This window comes from Rhea pennata, chromosome 8 (genome assembly GCF_028389875.1).
Source record: "Rhea pennata isolate bPtePen1 chromosome 8, bPtePen1.pri, whole genome shotgun sequence".
NCBI lineage: Eukaryota > Metazoa > Chordata > Aves > Rheiformes > Rheidae > Rhea > Rhea pennata.
Window position 1 is genome coordinate 37,178,278 of NC_084670.1, and position 24,045 is coordinate 37,202,322.

At 49.2% G+C, this 24,045-nt stretch overlaps 1 pseudogene; it reads right to left on the reverse strand.

Moving 5' to 3' along the window:
* LOC134143746 (DNA polymerase epsilon catalytic subunit A-like) lies at positions 1–23,424 on the reverse strand (annotated as a pseudogene).
* Between the last annotated feature and the right edge of the window lie 621 nt (positions 23,425–24,045).

Sequence of the window (24,045 nt, forward strand, 5' to 3'; positions counted from 1 at the left end):
TCACTGCTGGAGCTGGTGGTTTGTACAGAGCAGCCACTCAATAGTTTCCAGCAGATAGGCCACACTGTAGTGCCAAGCAATGCTCTGGAAGATGTTGATGTGCTCCATGAAGATCTGAGGGGGAAGACACCAGTCAGGGAGGGTTGCCCAGCACACCTCATGCACGAGCCAGGGAAGATGGGAGCTGGAGGAGACAGGAGGGAGAGGGCCAGGCCAGGAGAAGTGGTCAGGCAGGACTGGCTGGCTTGAGTACAAAGCAACGAATAAACAGCCAGAAAGCACAGAGAGATGAACTTGTGCCAGATAGGCCGTTACGCACAAGTTATCACTGGGTTTTTCACTGGGTATTACAGAGGAGCTGCTGGCAGGAGGCCGGACCTGGTGGCAGGATGCATACATACTGGGGAAGAAATGGCGAGGGCAAAATCTCCAGCACAGCTGCAGTACACAGGCATAAGTGTCTCCTTCACACCATGACACTTCTTGCACACCTAGAGGCAAAGGGGTTTTAGCTGGGATAGCAGACAAGGCTGAGCAGCTCGGTTCTTTGACAGGGCTCTCTGGGGACACACCACTGACACCAGGTCAATGGGTCAAGCCTCAGCCAGCCACAAAAGGCTGCAGCTATGTGCTGAGAAGAAGTGGAGAGCGCTCGAGCCAAACTCGCCTCATCATATCCCCAACTGCATCACATCAGTCAGAGAGGTAAGGTTGGGCTGCTCTGGTTCCAAGGAGCAGAGAGCAGCTTCAGCCCTCCTGCTGCAGCCTGCCACATCAAGGGCAGGCTCCCGCAGCACGGCAGCCCAGCACTCATCAAGTCCTGCAGCAGCAAGGCCATCAGCTTCTTCTGCAGCGCTTCCACCAGTGCCATTTCAATGGAATCCGAGTCATACTGGGCCTGGCAGTTGGAGCATACCCAACTGGGCAGCACTGACCCATCCGAGGGGCAGAGAGAAGGGAGATGAACACAAGTGTGACTCTTCCCAAGAGAAAGCATGGTGCAGCCTCAGCCCTCGCAGCCTAACAAGAGCATTCTGAGAGCCCCAAGTGCCAGGAAGCCATAACCAATTTCGGGAGGGGATAAAGCATCAGCCAAAGCACCAGCACATCTCAAACTGTCACAGGCAGCTAGGAAAGGGGATGAACAGAAAATAACCCTGAAGGCAGGTTTATCACTGTCATGGAACCTTCAAAGCCAAAGGGTGGAGAGAAAGACGGACAACATGTGCGTTCACGACAGGCCAAGAGCACAACCATGCTAGGGCCTCTGGTGTCCCCAAGAGGGACTTCATGCATGCAGCCAGGGCAAAAGAGATTTCCTGGGAAAGGAAGGCTGTATCTGCGAGAGGGCAGGGTCTTTGCACAGGTCCAAGTCCCTGCAAAAATTGCACTTCCTGCGGATGACTTCAGGGAGCACATAGGAGCGGCAAGGGACCCGAAACTGGGCTTCTTCTGAGAACTCACCTACCTCAATGAGGCGCAGCAGGTCCCGGCGCAGTTTGTTTACTTGGTTAGTTATTCTGGCATCCAGGGACAACACCTACAGGAGAAAATGTTAGGTAAGGCCACCAGCAGAGAAGACGGTCCTCATGGGGACTCACTCTGATGCGAGTGCTAGCTGGGCAAAACAAACTGATTGCAGAATTGCAACAGTTTTTCTTTTTAAAAACGAAAAAAAGAAAAAAAACCACGGCCCATCCCACTAACCCTGCAGACGTATTTGATGAACTCTAGAGCTGGGTTGTTGAGTGGCAAGTAGGAGCCAGGTAGCACTGGGAACATGTCTGAGGGCTCAGGGGCATTATGGGAACCAGCTATCTTCTTCTGGATCTTCTGAGTGATGGTGAAGAAGCTCTGCGTGAGCTCGTTGGCCACGTAATCCTGTGAGAAAGTGATCATGCCTGGAGAGGAGGAGCAGAGAGAGCTCTTGAGCCATATGGAAGCATACGGGGACAGCAAGGAGGGCAGCTCTCTTCCTGCTGCAGGACTGGCCCAGCAGTGCTGCTCACAGCTCTCCCATGCCTAACTGTGGCTAACCGTACTCACCAGGCATGGCTCACGTCTCTCCCAGTGCCTCCTGGGACACCTGGCTCGTGGCCCTCCTCTTGATGGGAGTGCTCCCAGGGGCATTGCACCGCAGCTCCTCCTTCATGCTGTGGAACACAGCCACAATGTAGGCTGCAGAGACACACAAGGAAAGCTCCAGATGCAGTCCACGATGAGAGAGTGGCACAAGCACTACTGTGCTTGTCGACTCTCCTGGGGGACCAATGACTAATCAGGAACTAGTGACCTTCTTCCCCTCTCTGAGAGAGTTCACACTGGCGCTGAAACCACCCAAACAATGACATTTACAGACACGGAGGTGGTCCCTTCTGTACCACATCCAGCACAGTGCAGTCTTTGACTGTAAGGGGTTCTTTGGATCAACATCAGAACCTCCTCAGTAGCACAGAGAGCTTCAAGAAGCTGTGGGGAATGCTGTGCATATGGCTTGGGCAGCAGCAGGGTGGGGATAGCTCTACTCACCAGAGGTAACATTCAAAGGAGGACCAGGTGAGCAGCAGACTGCACTCACCAGACACAATCATCAGGAAGCAGTTCTGACAGGAGGCAGCCTGGGGGAGAAACTGCACAATGTTCCAACTATTCTCTAGCAAGTCCTCCACATTTGCTTCTCCATCCTCCTCCTCTTCTTCCTTGTTCTCCTCTTCTTCCTCACTGTCCTCATCCAATACTTGACTCTTGCTAGTGTCCTGCTGGAATGGAGCACAAGCCATGCCCAGGCTTTGGGTTGGTGATGTCATAGCAATACCCTATATCCAAACCAATAGCTCCCTGCTCAACTCAACCCACAGCACCCCTGTCTCTGCAGGACTGAGCACTTCCCATCTCTTACCTCCCCACAGTGGACGCTAGGACGCACTCTTCCTTTGATACCTTCGTAATTTGCTGGATCCATGCAGAGCAGGAATCCCCAGCAGTGGCAGAAGGAAATAGGCAGAAAGTGGAAGATCTCCTTTGAGTGGATGCTGGAGGGAAGAGACTGCAGTCACACACAGTGTTGGCATCTTCCCTAGCTAATAACCTTCTCCATGGGAGGCAATGAGGAGCAGGGGATGTTTGCAAGAGAGCAGTTCACTTCTCACATCCAACCATGCTTCAGCGAATGGACTCAGTACAAAAGGCTGCAGAGCAGTCATTAGCAGAACTAAGGGCTGCAGAGGAATCATACCCAAGCTTCAACTGCCTCTTGTGTCAAGACGCCTGTCTTAGCAGCCCACACATCATAGCTGGGATGCTGAGAGCTGCCAGAGTATAAGAGACTGGGCAGAGCACAACTGCTCACATTCTCCTAAAGGTCTCTTTAGATTGAATCATACAGATATTTTTGGAATATTACCCCATGCAGCACAGTTAAGGGACAGATCCCTACTCTGGGCATGATGGCGAGAGAACCAGGTGACCTTGTCCCCTTTCTTCCAAAGCTAACTTTGCAAGAAATGCAGTGCTGAGGACCAAGAAGAGGCAAGAATCAGCATCCTCCTTCCACACCTTGAGCCATGTCTTAGCTCAGCCTCCAGAAGATTTTCTCCAGGCCTGGCTTGCTGAGCGTACCCTTTGGCAGCCAAGTGTGCCCCACCTGTTGATAATGTACTCCATGTAGCCGATGGCATCCTCAATTCGCCGTTTCTTGGTGCACAAGATGATCTGGTTGAAGTTGGCATAAACCACTGAAGAACCAAGACGCTTGAACTCAGCCACTAACAGTCAAGCAGAACACAGGAGCTGGAGGCAGTAGGCTGGAGGAACTGCTGCTATTTAGCTGCCATTAAATAGGGAACAGCAAACCACAGCATAACATACAATTCAGGAAGGATGTGCTGCTCCAGCACAGCCAGTAGTCAAATGCCTAGGTCTCGCCATCTAAGGGAGCTCCAACCACAGGATGGCAGGCACTCCAACAAAAGTTGGACCAACTATGCATCTGCAAGTTACTGGGCCTTTCCAGAGGTTGTGCCACAGGTGCTCAAAAAGACCCAGCTATGGGTGCCAATAGAGTACCACCCATGGCTATGTCCGTCTGCTCCACGCACAGGGCATGGCAAGCTCCATTTTCACTTACTGTAGGAAAAGCTTCTTCATCATGTTGTGCAGAGGGCGATGTAAAGCTGGCTTATAAAGCAGTGAGGAGGGAGAGCGGAGCCAGCAGTAAAAGCGAATCACCTGGTTGTCTGCATAGATGTTGGGATACTGTGTGATCTCCTTCACCCAGCTCACCATCATGCTCTGTGGCAGGATTCTGAAGAGCAGAGACGAGCATCATACCAGGCACATGAGCCCTTCCTCCTTTCACACACTGACATGTTTTCAGATAACGCTAGAGCAAGTGGCAACTCTGCCAAAGCAGAGATGCATTAGCTCTCAGCACATAAGCCACAGGGCAAACATGTGCCTCTGTGACCTTGTGGAGGTGAAGAGAAGAGAAACAGGAAAGGGCAAACTCTTCAAAAGCATCTCCTCACATATGCTGGCTGAGCCACTAGGTAGAGCTGATCCTCAAGCCTAAAAGGGAGGATGTCAACAGACAAAGCTGGGCTTCGCCTCCTTCCCTCTGCCAAGCCAGCTGCCTGTTGTGCTTCAAGGCACCCCACAAACCACATGCTAGTAAGAATCTGGAGAGGCTAAAGCCAGCCAGTCAGCTGGGAAGGAGGACCCTGCCCTCTCGCAGGTACAGCCTGGGAAGCAGGACCCTGAGGGCATCAGGCAGGATGAAACAGATGCTCTATCTCATGCTGACCCTTACAGACATACCTGAAGGGGTTGGAGCACAGGGCAGTCTCATCATAGCTGGCTGGAATGTTGGCACCTTGGTTCCCTGTCACCATGTCTTCTAGAGATGCCTGCTGGATCACATCAAAACTGATCTTCACACAGGAACCTCCTTCCATGTCATTGATGTGATGGGACTGTAACACTGTGTTTACAGCCAAGCTCTGAATATCCAGCTCCAGACACACTGTGAACAAACACAACCTGTCAACGGGCAAGCAGGGCAGAGAACCAGCAAGCACACAATCCCCTCTCCAGGTATGATGAATGCACCCACTTACCAGGACTTTCCACAAGTTGTAAGAGCTCTTTACAGGTCTTGCTGCATCTACCGAGTGCAACATCAAGATATTCATATCAGGAAATGGTGAAAGCCTGTATGGTACTGCAGCAGCATGGGAAACTGTGCTGCTCTCCAGACTGCCACGCACCTTGTATTACAGGCCTTAAAGGACACTTTTGGCACATGGCCAGACCTCTCCCCTCTACGGCCGTGATGCTATGTACGGATGGCCCCATTCACTGCACAGCTAAACAGCAGAGCACCTTCCAACAAAACTTGGATCTACTTCCCCTCCAGCGGCCACCAGCTTTTTCTGGAAACTGCAGCAGAGGTGCTCAGAACAACTATCAGTCAGCTTGTTTTGCATCACAGAAAGATTCATCCTAGCGACCACCAGAAGTGATCTTCTGAATGCTGCTATGAGAGGCCACAAACTAGAAAATAATCTGTACTTAAATGCCTACATGCATTTTTCTATTGCATACAGGACTCTCTATCCCCAGGAGATGCCAATTGCATATATCCTGTCCAGATCATCGCTCAACTTCTGAAGCTGTCAGCAACTGCAGAACTGCTCAGATACTCTTCTGCCACTGCAGCCATCCTTCTCCTGAAGAAGGAAGCACTTGAAGAGCACTTGGCTCGGCTCCCGCTCAGTGCTGTCCTACCTGTGGAGTAGCAGCCAGGGTTGTTTATCTCCACTGAGGCTCTCTCGTCAAACTCCGTAACTAAACGGTTGTCATCAGCCTCTTTACCCCCCAGCTCTGGGCGGGCCGTGGGTGAGAGCCACGCCAAATGGTTGTGGCGACAGAGGTGGTGGGAGAAAAACAGGTCAGAATCAAAGGTAGACATGTCATCAGGGAGATTCCCAATGGGGATGCGGTAATATCTGAGGAAAGGAAAGAGGTACAGTCATCAGGGTAAACACATCAATAGAAGAACTGTGCCAGCATCATAGTTGCTTGTCCCAACAAGCACAAGAGCACAGAAGGTGACAGCATCTGGCCTCATCTTGGCCTCAGGCTCCTGCAGTCTCCCTTTCCCACCCAACCAGGAACAAAGTAACCTCCCTAGGGGAATGTGGCCATGGCAGCAGGTGTGCCCAGGATCTCTCACCAGGACTGGGACAGTTCCAGATACTGGGACACCTGCTGGCTTTCCTCTGCCATAGGGACCTGCTTCCCTTTATTTGCGACTGGAACCAATGGCTGAAGGGGCTTAGCAGCCCCCAAATCCTCTTGTCTCCAGTCTGGGAGCTGGGTGTTCCCCCCTGGTGCTGGTTAGCTAGGACCTGAGAGAAATGACAGCAGGAAGATTTGGGGGCTGAGGCCACACTATCAGCAAGAGATGCCCATCAGCACAGCCAACTCCTTTCTCTCACTCTTATTACCTGTCTCTTGCCTTCAGAAGTGAAGAGCTCATTAATTTTCTTTTGTTTGTACACATCATTCTTCTCTAGGAGTTTCTTGTGCAGCCAGTCGGGATGCCGGATCCATGGGACAGGATTCTTTACCTGAGGAATATTGTCAAATCACACATAAGCAGTCCCCAGAGCCAATGCCCTCTGCCTTTCCTCCCGTCACCACAGACCTGCAGCCCTCCTGTCCTTTCCCACCTCCATACCTGCTGCAGTGCTGCAGCAAGAGTGATGATTTTCTGGATGGTGCTGCCTAGTCTCTCAGTATAGTAGTCCCAGTCCAGAATCTGGGCAAGACACACAATAGTAGACAGTGAAGTAGATGGAGTAGAAAGGTGCTGCTCTGGGCTCCGCTGGGTGATGCAGGGACCAGCATTTCTCCTTGCTTGCAGCACTCTCCACAGCACTTCACTTTGTGACAACAAGTAACTGCTGCCCACATAGTGCCTCCCGAGGGAGGAGCTGCAGCCTAGTGCAGGAGAATCAAAGGCTGTGCTGCTCCATAGGGGCGTTCAACTCACCGCCTGCATGCTGAAGTCCTGCAGTGAGGGGCTCTCCAGCCATTTCCGGAGGTAGTGCTTCCGTACACTGGGCTCTACTTGGAAGACGGCAAGTGGGATGGCCCTGGAGAAGATAGGGAAGCACCAACCAGCAGCAAGGTCACTGGCAGCACAGCACCCCATCTTCCCAGCCTGCACACACCTCTCTGGGCTTCTCCTCTCACCCCTCTGCTATGCCAACAAACAGCAGGCAATTGCACAGCATTACTCACCATTACAGTCTCTTTTATGGTCCAAGCCAGTACACCAGCAATCACTTGGTCATGCCACATCAATTCACCCTGCCATTCCCTTCACATCCTCCCAAAAGTCCGGGCCCCTCAAGACAGGTTTACTTCTCTGTGACTGGAGACCCTTCTGCTTTCTTAGCAATGATAAACCGGCAGCTTAGCCCTGCATCCTTCACCATCTAGGCTCCCAAGAATTCTGCCAGATGCTTGGAAGTGCTGATGCAAGTGGATTTCTGCTCCCCGGAGTCTTCTAGCCTGTGAGACATGGAACGGTTCTCTGAGATCAGCTCAAACAGCTCTCAAGCAGGCATGTTGGCAGCCTGAAAAAGAGAACAAGGAAAAAAACCTCACTATCAGGAACCTAATGATCAAACCTAGTTGCTATCATATACATGGAACATTTAAACTGATTGATATGGCTGTCTTTATGAGGAGTTTGTGAATAATCTCTGCTCCAGTTGCGAACATGACCTATGGAATATAGAGATCACGGACATGAGATCTGCATCAGAACTCATGCTGTGAATGCAATGCTTTGAAATGATGTTGTATGGCAAACTCTTAGTGGGCCCAGCTCTGTAGTGCCAGATGCAAAATACAAAGGGGAAGTGCTCCCAATAAACTCCCAAGCAGAGCAGTCGCTCCGGTTTCTCATCTCTCCTGCTCCCCAGTTTGAGGCTCTGTTTTCTGGCATTGTCTCTGCTCCTGCTGGTTATTTTAAAGCTAATCTCTTCCGGGCTCCTCAGAAAAGATTCTGCAGGCAAATGGCTCTGCCATCCTCTGATTCAGTGAGTGGCTCCAGAGAAAGTCCTTGGTGGAAGAGGACCACCAGGCTACCTCTGTGAAAGAGGTGACTGGAGGACAACGCTTACCCACAATTAAGTGGTAACAGCTGAAAGAAGTGCTGTAATAACAGGTCTGGTGCTAAAAGACCCAAAAGAGCAGCCCTAGAGAATCAAAGAGGCAGAAATTACAGGCAAACAGCCATCAGAGGCACAATGGACCAACCATTCTCTTCAGACAAAGCCCATAGTCCCTACAGTGTTAGGGTAGCTTTGACATCTCTTCTCTGGCCCCAGCCTGGGAAGACAAACATGCAGGGGATGCATATCCTGCAAACCCTACACTCACCTTGTAGGTGAGGAGGTACTGGTTGTGCCTCCAACCAGTAATCAGCCACTTTGGCTACAGAGGCAGAGACCTCCTCCAGTGTGGTGCCTTTCAGAAAGGCCTCAAATACAGAAGACTGGAATATCTTCACCAACTGCAGCTCTCCCTGTCGCTTCACCTCAAACCCTTTCAGTTCAGCCAACGATCCATCTTCACTGAAGACTGCATACCTAGGATATAGAGCTTGTGCAAAACCTGGTCTATGCCAAGGAACACTTCTCCCAGGATGCTGCTTACTACCCTCCTGCCAAAGTACTTCTAGTATTGCCAAACCAGGCAGCCACCAGGTAAGTTCATCCAAGCTGTAGGGCTCTGTACTAGCAGGATCTAGGCATATTTACACAGCTAGAGGCAGTAACATTATGAACTACTTCAACTCCAGCTGCAAAAGCACATCATCCTCTGCCCCCAACTTGCCAATACTAATTGGCAAAATGTTCTTAAATGCACACAAATAAAGGGCAAGAAGTGAGAGTCAGGGTGAGAGGAGTAGAGAAATGGAGTGAGGTACTAGGAAAAGCCTTATAGAGGAGAATCAAGCTTTGTTTGGAAAACACGAGGGGATGCTGGCAAAATGGACTCAGAGGAAACTGGACATCGCTATTCAAACAACTATGACAACACACTGTCCTCTTTTTTTCTGTTGTGTTTCTTGGATTTCACATACCTTTCAATTATTTGTATGGCTCAATACAACCATCACAGGAAGCTTCAGTGGAACAGAGGTGAGACTCAAGCATACATTACTTTCTCACCCCTCCTCCAGGCAGTCTTTTCTTCCTCAGCTGGCAGGGGTTCCTGCCAGCCAACTCCACACTACTGCTCTTTTCACTTTGAGAGCAAACAAGAAATAAGTGCACTTGCTGACATCCCCAAATATCACAGAAAAAAAATCAAGGGCCTCTGAGATAAGACTCCCATGAACAGAGTTCATTCAGTGCTTGACATCATCTTGACTTCTGCGACAGACTCCCTTGGCATGCAAAGGCACTCACAGTGGATGCTGGAGTTCATCCAACAGAGACATTCAAGCAGAAACAAACATAGTCTTGTAAGAGCAGGGAGTGCTAGAGGACAGTGACAGTATTTTTTGAACCCAGACCCAGGTCTGTGGGCAGTCCTCTCGTGATTGCTCGTGCTCGTATTTAAGGAGGCGGCAGGAGAAAGTCAGTGAAGTCAAGTGCAATTGCTTTTCTAGAACATGATGGCACTGGCAAGATCCATTCCTTCCCCTAGATGGGGATTAAAGTGGAAACCTGTGGGAAAAGTGTTACTAGAGGTCTGTAAATTTGAGAGGGACAGACAGAGATTAGTGAATTTAAAGAGAAAATATAGAAAGAAAAATCAAAGTTTGCCTGTGCACCTCAAAACCAAACAGGGAGACCATGACTAATCAGGAAGTTTGAGAAGTGCTGTTTTACTATTATCTTCAGAAATTTACTGTCAGAGTGTGTCAATTAAGGCCAGGGCATAGCTGGATTCAAAGACTGATCTCATGCAAGGAACTTGCCGTTTAAAGACAGCATGATCTCGGTGGTATGCAGCAACAAGCAAACCAAACATGCTGCCAGCTCCAGAGGACTGGCAACACGGGGCAAGGACTAACACGCCTCAAATGTAGTCAGGGAAAAGGACCCTCAATCCCTTACTCTGGGGAAGTGGTGATTTTTCAAGCTTTGAACTCTTACCTTTTCTTCAGCTTCTTGCCCTCCTCCTTGGACGCTGGGAGGATCATGGCCAAGTAGGGCCCATCCACTTCAAAGAAGATGCTGTTCTCTGAGCGTGTGACATAGGTGAGAGAGGCTGGGTCCGCCAGCTCCTGGTACTCATCATTTGTGAAGCCTTCCTGCCGGCACAGCCCCAACAGAATAGCCTCACTCAACAGCTCAGCTGATTATACGAGCAGACAGCCCCCAGATACATCATCCTGTCTGAAGGGATCACTGACGGCCTTTGTTCCTTCCAAACGATGGGAAAGATCAATCCCTGCTCTCCTGAGGGAACATACTTTATTCTCTGCTAAGATAGGGTAAGTTAGCCTGATCCCTTGTGACCAAGCAACTCTTTGGAAAGCTACAAAACAATTTAGCAGGTAGGACTCAAACATGGGACCTGAAGAAAAGTGCAGGAGACTCTGAAGTCACTTCTTTTGGCTTATAGCCATAAATGGCTGAGCAAGCAGAGCATGGGACCTTGTTCTTGTCTTGACTCCTGCTGCTTCTGGCAGTCTATGCACAGAAGCACACACCAACCCTGGTCTCTTACACTATACCCTCCCTGCTATACCAGAGTCTCTCCTTCCACTCAAATGCCAGTTTGAGCTATGGGCTGTGCAGGGCAGAGAGTAGCTGTGTAGCAAGCAAAGCTGTCAGCCCCAACATCCTGCTCATTACACAGGGGGCCAGAGACAAAAGAGAGGCTGTCCTCTGGGCTGAAGCCAACTCCAAGAACAAAGATGCATACTCCACTGCCAGTAGAGCCACTCCATTCGCAAGAACTGCCTGATTGGCTTGCAGGCCTACAGAAGGCTAAAACATTTTCTTCCCTTTCATTGTTTTTACCAGACTGTACAGCTGGCTGGTACAGATGCCAGACTCACCTGCACAAGGATGTTCACCATGGCACCTGGGTAGCAGATTGTCACCTTGGGCTTCTTTGCATTGGTTGACTTGATGACAAAGTTTTCTGGGAAGCTGTCAGGAAGGACACACCAAATCCCATCCCTATCCAGTTCTAGAGATCTCCTAAGAACGGAAGAAAAAAAAAATCACCATCTGGAAGAGATTGGAAAATATGCCAAAGAACTGTTCTCTGTCCACAAGTCAGGCAGAGGCAGTGTCCTTTCTGCAAAGGAAGTCCTACTCATACAACAGCAGTTGCATTAATAAGCCGTGGCAATGTCAGAAATCTGCATCTCCAGAACACCAGAGCTTCCACTGATTAATCCCACATCTATCCCACTACTCCTCTTCTCTGCCGGTCAAATTCTGCCCTTACCCATCTGCTCACACTACATACAGGAGAACCTTTCTTCCTCAGCTCAGCACATACTCACCCAATCTGCTCAATCAGCTCCCTAGCCTGTGTGATCATATTTGCTCCAGTGAAGCACACAATCCCAGCCATTTCTAGGGAGTACCAGTGAGCTCTGTGAATGGAGGAGAGACAGTCAAAAGGATGCAGTGCTACCTCTTAAGTACAGCTGCGGGGAAGGACATCAGGTCGTACAGAAAATAAAGTCTCAGGGAAAAAAGACAACCACAACAGCCCTTAGGAGAGATCATTTTCCTTTCCTTCCCTGTGATACTTCAGGAAACCGCACACCCTGAAGAATCACCTATAGACAAACCCTGCCATTCATTGCCAATGCTACAGGGCCTTGTTTAGCAAAAGTCCCTGCTAAGGGGACTAATAAATAAGAAGTCATTAGTAGGAACAAAAAAAGTGTTACAGGGATCACCTATCATCCCCCTTGTGCTTCGGAAGCAGGTTAAGAAGGTGAGAGCCTCACTAGAACAGCTCTGGTTTACAAGGCTCCTTGCTGGAGGACTCCAGCAACGACCGCAGGTGAGACTCACTCTTTACGCATGACATAGCCATAGAAAGAATTGAGGACACACTTGTGTGCCAGCTGCAGGGAGTCATAGAGGATTTCCATATTCTTGCAGTGCTTCACTTCAGAGGCATCGCCTGTCTCCACAGCCACAGACAGCTTTTTCTTCCACACCTGATGGCAAGAGGCAGAGTCAGGACAACCCTACATTCCACTACAGGCAGTATCAATAGCCAGATCAAGGCTATGAAGCCCCACCTCAATCCTAATATGACACTGTGATCCTAGAACAGTATCAGTTATTAAGATAATTCCTCTTTCTTTCTGCTCTTTCTTTTGCATTTGAGGGGGAAGCGTTGGGCATAGGCATCATGCTATATTAGGGAAGAGTCTTGCAGCATCAACTGTAACTCACACCCATAGTTAGAATTACCTAATCCCAGCAGAACTGCCATCCTACATCAATTCTGTCACACCACGTATCATGTTGGCAAGAGCTAAATGCTTGCAGCAAGAGATTAGATCTAGACTAACAGCAGAACCATTTCAGCAGAAAAGGCTTCCCAGCCACCTCCGTGATTCACAACAGAACTACCAACAACTGCAAAGCAAACAGCTCTTTATGAAATTCTTCCAGAGACAGAGTCCCAGCGTCTTGTCATTTCTTTCAACATATTAGCAATTACATGTCAGTCTCCTCCCTCTGCCACAAGACTCCAAACATTTGAGAACTAGAACATGCTGCTTCTTTCTCCTAGAAGCAATCACTTCTTAGCCTAAGATCGTTTCTCTGCTTGTCTCATCTTTCTGTTTGAAAAGTACCCTACACTGAACACAAACCAGATCACAAAAGAGTTGAGCTGAGGATTTTCTAGATCCAGTAAAAGACAAAAAAACCCCAGCTGTTTTTTTTTCCTAGCACTGAAAGTGATTGCATCAGAGAGATAGGAACCACTATGGCAGCAGCTGTTTAGGATTCAGCAGGGGAAAAACCTGCACTTGCACCAGAGCTGTCAGGAAAGCTAATATTTCTTATTGACCATACAGACTGAGCAAAGCAATCCTTTAGGGTTCAAGTTTTCAGTGAGAGGTGAGGACCTTCTAGCTTTGGCAGGACAAATAAAACAGAAATTCAAGCCCAGCACCTCATGCAGCCCCTTGAACTCACAGCAACGGTCTCTGAAAGCTCGTACACTGTCTACATAGAAAGAGTTCTCTTGCTGGCAGACGGTGGTGACACGCTCCTCCCCTTGGTGACATGAATCTTCTCATAAGCCTTGCAGCAATAATCTAGTAAAGGGAATAAATAGAGAAAGCTTTCTCAGAGATGAGTGCCTGAATATGAATGGGAAGGATGAACACAACGGCATTGGGCAAACCACACAGATCCACAGATCTGAAGCTTTCAAGGCACCAGTCTGAGAAAAATTCCATCAATGCAAATAAACACCATACCTAGGAAAGCAAGGAAGCAGACCCACTGCACAGGCAAGGGGAGGAAGATACTAATATGGGGGGAAACAGCACCTCTCGAGAGAGATGCAGAGGTGTGTGTGGAAAATAAATTGGCCATGAGGGCTCACCCACAAATTCAGCCTCTGCTCAGAGCCCCCACTACCTAGATGCTTCTGCTGAGCAGTATCACTTTAGGAGCAAAAAGTGAAAGGATATTGATGCATGTGTTTCACTGACATGCTTTAATGGGCGCTCATTAAAGAACAACAACAAAAACAAACAAACAAAAAAACAAACAAAAACCACCTTTCATGTGTCTCAGCTCAAATACATGGCTCTCAGTGAGAAAAGAGAAACAGTGAGACAAAAACCAGCACTTGCCTCCTCCTCAAAAAACGTACAGGAATTGGTTGGGATCCTAGGGGAAAACTGTTGCAGCATAAAACTGAGATCAAATTCAGTCTGCACCAGCATGAACTAAATAGCCCCAGACCTGAGAGAGAAGTAATTAATGAGGTGTTTATAGTCTACGCAGCAAAAACCTGCTCCAGATAACGCCATTTATTTTTACCTGCCAGTTGCTTCTTCTCATACTTGGCCTGCTCTTCACGGGAAAGCTCGTGGAACACCCGGGGTGCTCCATCTGGATACAGAGGAGGAAACTTCTCAGGCTCCAGCCATTGCTGGATGTGGTGATACTCGCTGTGGCTTGCAGGCACTGCAAAGGAACAGCAACTAGGAGCTTTCCAGGGGAGGAACAGGAAGTGGTCTCTGTGTCTTCAGCTCACACTGCAAGCTCTATCCATGCTGCAATGCAACAGGGAACTTGACAAAGCAGACAGCAGAATTACACTTACTGAATTCTCCTCTCCACTGCCAAGTCATCCGGCACTGACGATTAGCACCTGGCTTGTTCAAGTCACAGGCAGCACACATGGCCTCATCCACCATTGCTGAGGGCTGGACACAGGTCAGGCACACCCATGTTAGAGAAAACAGAACTGTCTCCAGTGACATATGCCAGAATGAACAGATGTTGGGTACTAGAAGAACACAAATGTGAACATCACAGAGGTGATGTTCAGTAAATTCTCCTTTCTAGAAGCTTTTTAGAACACAAGTTACAGCAAGAACAATGACTATTCTTTGGAAGAAGCCAGCTAAAGCTATTGCTCTACCTTGGACAGACCTTTCGGCTCTGTACACCTGAAAACTGTAACAGCCCGACTGGATTTGAAACCAAGCCTTATTTTATCCCCCTGTCCAGGGCAGAAAGTTTATTGTTTGCCGCTAAGGGGATCAAATCAGAGGGACTACCTAGACCATCTGCAAGACAAAACAGAAGACACCTTCCTGACTGGACTGAGGTTACCCACCTGCAACCTGTTGGTCAGAATGTTGTTGGGGTACAAGGCCCCTACATCTAAATGGTAGATAAGGGGGCATTCAATTCCGTTAGGAACATCCTTCGGGGAATTCAGCTTGACTTTGATTTCATCACAAGCCTGCGGGGAGATGTAAAGAAGTAAAATTCAAACAAGAAGGAATTAATGATGCAGTCACATATGCACTATATTTGGTCCTTTACTTCCGACATGCACAGAGACACCTGCCACTGATTCTGGGGAACACAGGAAGAGTATGAAGAACTAAACGAATAGGATTAAGAAGAGTGGCAGCGGCGAGTCTTCTTTAACCACCACTGTTTAAGGTTTTCTTTTGGACCTCCAAGGTAGGTTTCATCTACACTGCAAATGTCTACAGAGAAGTTTTTCCTGTCTCTCTCCATGGAGTATCAAATGAGTCTAAACAGGCATCTTTAACATGTGTTGTCTCACCAGACATATTCAGGATGACAAAAATCAGCCTTGCCTCCAGCCTACGCCAGTTCTTCATTAATATGAGAAATCAGGCATAGATGTACATGGAGCAGAACTCAAAGTTGAAGAAAGTTCTTATACAACACCAACATATGTGCACAGGACCCAGGCTTGCCTAAAGAAACGTGCTGCAACTCCATCCTCACAGTTCTGCTCTCCCTGGAAAGCCCAGTCATGCCTCTGGCCCTGCAGGCTGAGGCAGGACGACAGACCTCCTGGAAGTTGGTGACTTGATCCAATGGCAAACCTGCTTCCTCTTCGACAGCATGCTGGAGCGTCTTCTCCACATGCTGCACCAGGAAGTCAAAGGCAGCAGGATTCTGCAAGGATACAGGAATGATACTGAGACCTCTTCTAGGCACGACACCCATTCTCGCACACCGCCCAGGGAAGGGTGGCAGGGGGTGACAGCTTCTGCAAGATCATCCATGCTCCAGTGTAGCTTCGGGGATCTTTGAAAATGGGCTCACTACTTAGCAGAGCATGTCTCAGTATGGGTAGAGAGCAGTTCATCTCATCTGAAGGGCAGATGTCTGAAACAGGTCAGCTGAATGGCATCTCGAAATGCCCCTTCGCTCATCGATCAGCTCCGATGTGAGCAGGCAGATAATGTTGGCCAATTAGCTGGCCTGACCTCCACAGCCAACTTGAGCTCTCTAGAACTGAAGGACGGTGGCTTTCTGCTAAGAACTCTACAGCTCACAAAAGTCTACACCACTCGCACTAGGGCAAAACACAAAGCAGAGAAGAGATGGTGACTGCTCCCCGGCCCTTGGAGTTCTCCTGCAAAGGACGCTATATAGGGCAGCTAACAAGAAGAGAAGATTGCATGTATGTTCCACAGGGCAACACTTATGAGGCGGGGCTGACCTAGCAGTCAACTGCTCACACATCTCTAAGGCTCTAAGGGGCCAAGGATTTAGATTTAAGATCCTTCTAAATTCACAGTGCATGTTCCCTTAAGGTCATTTACGAGATTAAGGTCACTAAAATAAACAGCGCTGAGGTGTGGTGTATCACACAGCAAGGAGAGAAGTTGCCTCTACAGCTTACAATCTAGACAGTAGCACTAACCAGAAACAGGTAAAAGAGGCAAAAAGAAGCTTGGCTTGAGAGGGAGAAGGACAAAGATATAATCCTGACGAGACAAAAACAGAGCCATCTCTGCCAACAACCACTGGCTCAAAGAAAACCAAAAACCAAAAAAAAAAAAAAACAAAAACAAAAACAAAAACACACACCCTCAACCAACCAATAAACAAACCCACACAAGAGCAATGAACCACCCTCGTTGCTGTAACACTGTCTTTACCCAATAGCCAGCCTGAGGTCATGAGGAGCAACTTCTCCAACCCTTCCCACCTAAACTCTAAGCAGGTTCAGGCACTCAAGCCATAAATTAGGTATCAAAGTTTTATAACAGGTATTGCTATTGGGTATCCCCCAAAAGAACAGAGGATGGTAATTCCCGTTGGAGGGTTATTCCCTACTACCATGTTCTCCAGAAAGAAGAGCATCATTGCATTACCATTTTAAAGCCTCCATTGCAACACCTTGATCGTGTCCTTGCCATTTTAAGGCAGCAAGGGTGTCACTGCGAAAAAACCCAGATTTCAGAGCTTCAATGTGGCCTCCTACATACGTCTCCGAGTCCAGCACATGGCCATCATCTGTAAATTTGTTGAACTCCTGAGTGGTCAGGAGGCCACTCCTGGCCTACAAAGATCTCCAGGGCTTCGGCAGAAACCTCACTGCTAGTGTCCAGGAGACACCTTAAAGTACTGCTCCATTGCAATGCTACGAGTACTACCATTTTGCAGGAGTGTAAATAACACAAATATACAGTGCAATGCCAATGCCAGAAACACATCAAAGAAATTCTGTTCTTCCCTAAGCTTAAGTTCTTTCAGGTGTCTGAAATTCAGCAAGATACACTGACAACTTCTCAAAGACACTGCATTAACTTAAAGGATTTCACAAAGCTCTAACTCAAAGATTCACTAATATTGCAGATGCCCAGAGATACACCACAGGGTGGGAATACCTGAGGCTCCTCTGTAGCCATCCGGCACATCTCTTCAGGGTCCAGCTCCACTGCATCATAACCCAGTTTTGCTTTTGCTGCTGCTTTCAGGTTGTGACTTCCCACTGGCAGGTAACTCTCTCTCTCTTCACCCACCTAGACAGAATAATGAAAATGCCAGTCTACGAAGAGACTGCCCTGCACTTCAGAAAGGGCTGCTACGTACAAAAAGATCTTGATTACTGTAACAGGGAAAGGTGAGAGCAGAACATCCAAGTGCAGTGGAATAAGAAGCTGCACAGCTTTAGACAGTCTGCATATCTACCCATGCTCTTAAATCCTGACTCGTACAAATTCTGCTATTCAGATCATTTCTATTGCTCAGATTTTTCTCAGCCCTCAAACTTCAGAGACTTCAGAGATAAACATTTAAACACAGGAGGAGGTATCAGCAGGACTGCAAAGAGAGGCAGTCGTTTTCCAGAGTCTGGACACTGCTCCAATGTGAAAAAACATTCAAGTCACAACTGCCAAGACAGACAGCCCTCTCCTGCACACACACACGCATATGCACCCTTTCTTTTCCTCTCTGTGCGAGGCAGGCTGTTGGGTTAGAATATGGCCCTGTGCCCACTACAACGGTTTGGTCTTATCCTGTCCTTTTACCTGCTATCCAGGACAGTTCTCAAATCCCCAATGACAGCCACCAGCAGACTGTATAAACAGAGTTAGTCGTTCAGGCTAGTGTGGGTGAGACGTAACTTCTGTAGCTAATGGCACACAACGGAGTACCGAGTAGAAGCAGCACAACCAAAGATGAGGTTGCCCTTTCCTAATAAGATGAAACACATGATAGCAGTGCACAGAGACGGAAAAGGGGCAGTATTCAAATACATCAACTGTAGGCATTTTATACAAATTTAACAGATAAAGATGCAGCTATACGGTACAGAGGCAGCACTCGGTACCTCAGACAATCCCTGTGGATGCACTGCGGTGCTTTGTATTCTCCCTGGCTGTACTTCGGAAATCCAATCTCCTGATACATATTAATTCCATGAGCTGCTGCTCTTGCTTCCACAAAAGGCCTGAGGAGAAAGACAATGCAGAAGAGAAGAAACAAAGCAATCCCTTTCCTCCACCCCAACTCCATCCCAAGGGTTTCAGAATTACTTTCTTGTAAGCTACTTAATGAGGAATTTTTCTTGTGAAGTCTCCTTTGCTCCAGACCTTACCCGTGAGAGCTGGCCACAGTGGAAACTCCCTGTAGGGCAGAGCTACTGCATGAAGGAAGCTGCTTGCTTACATCCTATACCAGGAGGCAGAACATTATGATCGAGTTTCCCTCGCTCCCCGAAGGCTTGGCTGCTCTGGTCTCCCTATTGTTCTGCAGTTCTCTTTTGACACTTTGCCTGTTCTCCAGTTACTGAGGTCATCAGTATACAAACATTGCCAAATCAACAACGATTTAGAAGTAGCTCAGCAATCCCAGGACCAACTGATGGGACACTATAGAAGTTCATATTTCAAAGCCAATAAACATAGCTCTGCTCAGGATAAAAAAAAGGAAAAAAAAGTTCTGAATTCCACCTCCCCCTCTTTGACAGTCCTCTGCAGGCTGGCGATCCAAGACTCAGCCCAGCACTCCATGTAAAGAGCACATAATCAGGATGTAAACAGGTTCCCAAACTGCTTGGATTGTCTGCATAGATTAGAACACACGTGGCCGCTATGTGACCCCCAGACAAAGGACATACAGGCTGGTATCCGATCTCACCCCATGGCCTAGGCAACATTTCCTTTTAGAAACCAGGTCAGTTTTCATTCCCAGTCTTACCAGTCAAAGAAGTCTCCATCGTATGTGACATGATAGTAAGTTTGGTCTCCTGGACATGTTCAAACCGCCTCTGCATTAAATGAGCCTAGTATGCAACAGAGGATTAAAAAAAAAAACCCAAAACAAAAAACATCTCCCCCACAAACACAAACACTCAGCAAATTCACCTCCTGCAGGCAGGCACTGGATATAATACAATTGATGCAGTCCTTCCCCTCTGCTCTTGACCTAGCTAGAACCCGATCTGCCTCATCATCACACCACAAAATGAAAGCATCACCAGCACTGTGACTGTCCGCTGTGCTCCCCAAAGATACACTCTGTTGGGTGATAAGCTCTCTTTGGCCTACAAGAGACCAAGGCAGATAAAAAGCAGCCTTATTTCCCAAGTAGAACCTACTTACCTCATCTGGTTCATTAGACACAGAATGGACCCTCACACTCCGGCTTGGGAGCAAATTCAAAGTCCTCAATATCCTCAGAGTCAGTCTCCTTGTTTGTGATCAGATAGCCCTAGAAAGTTGACAAAGGAAGAGTTACTGAGGACTCAGATCCCTGCTACACCAGGGACACGTTCCTGAACAACCAGAACACACTGCCTAAAGGATGAAATAGTCTTCCATCGATGCGATAATCCTTGCACAGCTTGATACGCAGAGCTTTTGTCAAGTGGGAACAACTCTTTGGAGGTCACCTTCTGAACAATTGCTTACAATCAACTAAGGGTGCCAAAAGGGAGACAACTTAAGGACTATACTCTCCGAATTACTACTGCCCCTCAAAAGGGGCACCAGTAGCCTTAGCTGGGTTCTCCAACATACAAAACGAGGAAATCCTTATGCATCATTCAGACTAGACTTCAATTTTATTTCCACAGCCATTACATATAGACCAAGCAACTAGCAACAAAGCAAGCCAGGGACGAGACGGCCAAAGGTGACATGCTTGTTTGCTGTCTAGTATTTTGCTCCGAAGCATGAAGAAAAGAACTGTTGTTCCATTACCTGCCCATCAATCATGTAGGAGATCATCATGATCCGGTCTGTCTCTGCATCAGGAAACTTCAAAGGGAGTTTGGTAGTTTCAATGTCAAAGGCGAGAACAACTGGATCCTGAATATGACCAAACACATTAAACTCAAATCAGCTTTAGAATACGATTTAACGAGCACTTCTCATTAGATTACCAACTAATTTACGTAAGTAGGTTTATGCACATCTCAGACCCAGCAGGCTTGACTGTAGGAGACAATGTAGCAACAGTGGTACCCGCTGATAACCAAACAGCAAAATTCATTAACAGGAGAGAACGGAATAACAAAAGCTTCTCTTTAATGCAACAACCCCCTTCGAGAAAGAGAGTCATCAGGACTGACAGCACGTGAGGAAACATTTCACAGGCAAAAAACACTTATTACCTCTATGCCTTTATAATAAAGGTTTCTTACGGCACTGGATTTATAAAGCATAGCAACGAGTTTAAGAATAGTTGGGCACCCCAGGAATTACCTGGAACAAAAAATGTACACCTCTCAGTTGGGCAGGGAGTGCTCACTTCACTAGATTCCTCTGCCTTTGAAATGGTTCAACTGAAATCAGACATCAGGTGTAGGAAACCAAAGAGAAGATTGGAATTCTCATTTGTACTTTTTAGTCTGTGTGACTAGGGGAATCCTAATAAGCCCATGGGCCAACCGTCCTAAGGAGACCTCTTTCCTTGACAGCATAGACGTATAGATATCGCTCGCCTGGTCTCGCTCACTGTTTTTCCTCACAGCAGGAGAGATCTCTTTCCGCACCTTCACCAAGTCATCCACCGTGTGGAAGGATAACTTAATGTAGTTCTGCTTAAGACCCACCAAGTGATTTGGCTACAAAGCAACAAGACAGTGCCAGCTAAGGGTGGAAAAGAGTAATGAGGGAAAGGGAAGACTGCTAACAGTAAGAAAGCGTTGGGAAGGCAAATTATACTGGCACACATGGAAGAACTGGCCAAAGAAGAGGTAGTAATTGGATGGAAAGACTAGGAGCGAGAAGAGATGCTAGCAAGCACATAAGCCAGCGAAGAACATATGAGCTATGCTAGTTCACAACAAGGGCCATCTTGTCTTGTTGTCTGTTTCCAAGCGCAATCACCAGTACACACCCAAGAAAGAGTAAATGTATAGTATTTCCCTCTGCCACAACACTCTTAATCTCCAACCATTTCTAGCTCAGGAAGTTTCTTGAGCATCCTGTGAAAAAGACTATGTGCTGGAGCAGAACATATATTTTATTTACTATTACTATAATAAGCAATTACTATCAATAAGCAATAATTAGCCTATTCATGATATGCAAGGCAAACAGTGCTTGAAGATTAAAGGTAAGCATACTGCTTCCCTTTACTGCTTAGCCCCTTTCTACTCCACTTGAGCTCGAAAGAAAGAAAGAAAGAAAGAAAGAAAGAAAGAAAGAAAGAAAGATTAGGGTTATTCAATAGTACAGCAGGCAGAGGAATACTGACCAGATCCAAATCTTCTTTGGGGACAGTTTCCAGCTTTGAAATGTTCCCTTGAAACTTCTTGGAGAGGAAGGATGACACTTCTCGTTCACAGCCCTGCAAAGAAACTTGAGAACGAGCAACAAAGCCAGACACTTTTCCAGAGAAGAGAAGCTCGCAAGAGGTTCTGGCACTAGTGTCCTCAATTGCGAGGGGAGGACACGAGGCTGTCCTGAAATCCTGGCCATCTGGAAATCTGTTCCTTCACACTGGGGCTGTCTTTGATCGTCAGTTCACAGCACTGTCAGAACAAACCCAGTTTTGCAGCACAAGGAGGATCAAGATGAGATGAGAGGGGAAATTTACCCCTGCTTGGGGCTTAGAAGAAGTGAAATAGGCTCCAGAGATCAATTTTAGGACAAAAAAAGAACAGGAAAAATATGACAGCTCCTTGAAGGGATAATTCATCACATAACAAACCAACCTCCCTCTAAGAAACCTTAGTGGAGCCACCATACTGATACAGCTGCTTTCCATCTCAGGTCTTCTCTAACAGCTCTGACAAAACCACCAACAGAAGCACTGGAGCTGTATTTTTCTCCTACCAACCCAAGAAGATAGTCGGTCACAAGGCCTCTCAGCTTACTGGGGGACCCTTCAAGTCAAACCTGCCCTTGTCTCTGGGACCTGGGCCACTAGTTTACTGTTATGACACACGACCCCCCCGCCCCCTCCCACCCCAGTCCTACGGGGTGCCTGTTGGTGACACCTCCCCTCACACCCAGGTCCTACCGGGTGCCTGTCGGTGACACCTCCCCCTCTCGTCGGTGACATTTGCCCCCCATCCTACAAGGTGCATGTCGGTGACCCCCCCCATCGTTGTCCCCCCTAGTCCTACCGGGTGCCTGTCCGTGACACCCCCCGCTGGTGACTTCCCCCCCCCCGGCCCTGTCCTACTGGGTGCATATTGATGAGCCAGCCCGTGCTTTCGCCAGGCTCCGTTGGCCGCTCGAAGCCGAACAGTGTGTCCAGCCGCTCCGTGCGCTGCGAGTGCTCCAGGCACTTGAGGGCGGACAGTGAGGAGCCATCGTCCCTGCGGGACGCCGCGCCGCCAGCCGCTGCCCAGTCCCCGCCACGAGCCACAACCCACCCCCCCCCACACACACACACCTCCCGCTGCCACCCGGCCCCAGTGCTCGCCGCCCGCCCTCGCTGCCGCCGCCGCCGCCCGGCTCCGCGCGCCGCCCCGCAGCACCATCCTGCCGCAGCCAGAGCAGCTTCGCGCCCTGCCCCCACCTTCCGAGAGCGGGAAGCCTGCCAGCCCCGCCTCCCCAGGGAGAGAACCAATCAGAGAGCGGCACCGCAGCCAATGGTCGCTCTCTTCTCCGCCCTCCGCCCCGCAGCACAGCGCCTGTGCTGGCCACGCCCCTCGTGGCACCTCCCCGGGCAGGCCCCGCCCCCGCCCCGGCTGCCGGTGCCGCGCATGTGCCTGCGCGACGGCACCCGGCCCAGCCCGGTGCAGCCTGTCGTGGGTCGGCGGCGCTGTGCGGGAAGCGGCTGCTGCTCCCGAAGCGGCGCCGTCACGGGGGCAGTTGCGGACCGGCACCGCCGTCCTGGCCGCCTCTCCAGGTAGCCCTCCGGCTGCGAGGGAGCTGGGAGCCGGCAGCGCCCCCGAGGAGCCCTGGCCGGCCTTGAGGCGCATGCCGGGCTCCTTGGGCTGGGCGAGTCTTCCTGCCTGGAGGCCGGACGGGCTGCGGGGAGCCGTCGGGGGCCGAGGCGCAGCGTGCGAGCTCCGTCCTTGCTGCGCTTTGGCGGGTCAGGCTGAAGCCCTGGTGAGCTGCGCGGAGGAGGCCTGGAATGGGCTTGGCGAGCCTGGCCCGCCCCGTCTCGCTGAGGTGCCGTCCGGCCGTTCAGGGCGCGGGAGGGAGCTGGCCGCTGAAGCTGGCTGGTTTGCAGTGAAACAGCAAGCAGCACTGTGGTCAGTCTGTGGAGTCACTGCCTGAGAGAAGAGAAGAGGGGCAGGTGCTCTGCAGGGACCCTAAAAAAAATGTCTCAGACGTCGGAAAACTGCACTGTGGAGGTAGTCCACAGGAAGCGCTTTCTGCACGGCTGTACGAACCATAAGTTTGGGGTTTTAAGCATATGCAATGTGAAAATTGGGAGGCTCCTGGGAAGTTTCCTTCTGGGCCTTGGGCAGCTGTGAGCTGGCACTGCCAGCTTGAGCAGCCCAGATAGCGTTGTCCTTCCGTGGTGCTCGGGCGGTGTTGGGAGCACGTGGGAAGCACCGCTGCCTTTTGCCCAGGCTTTGCTCTGTCAGCGACCC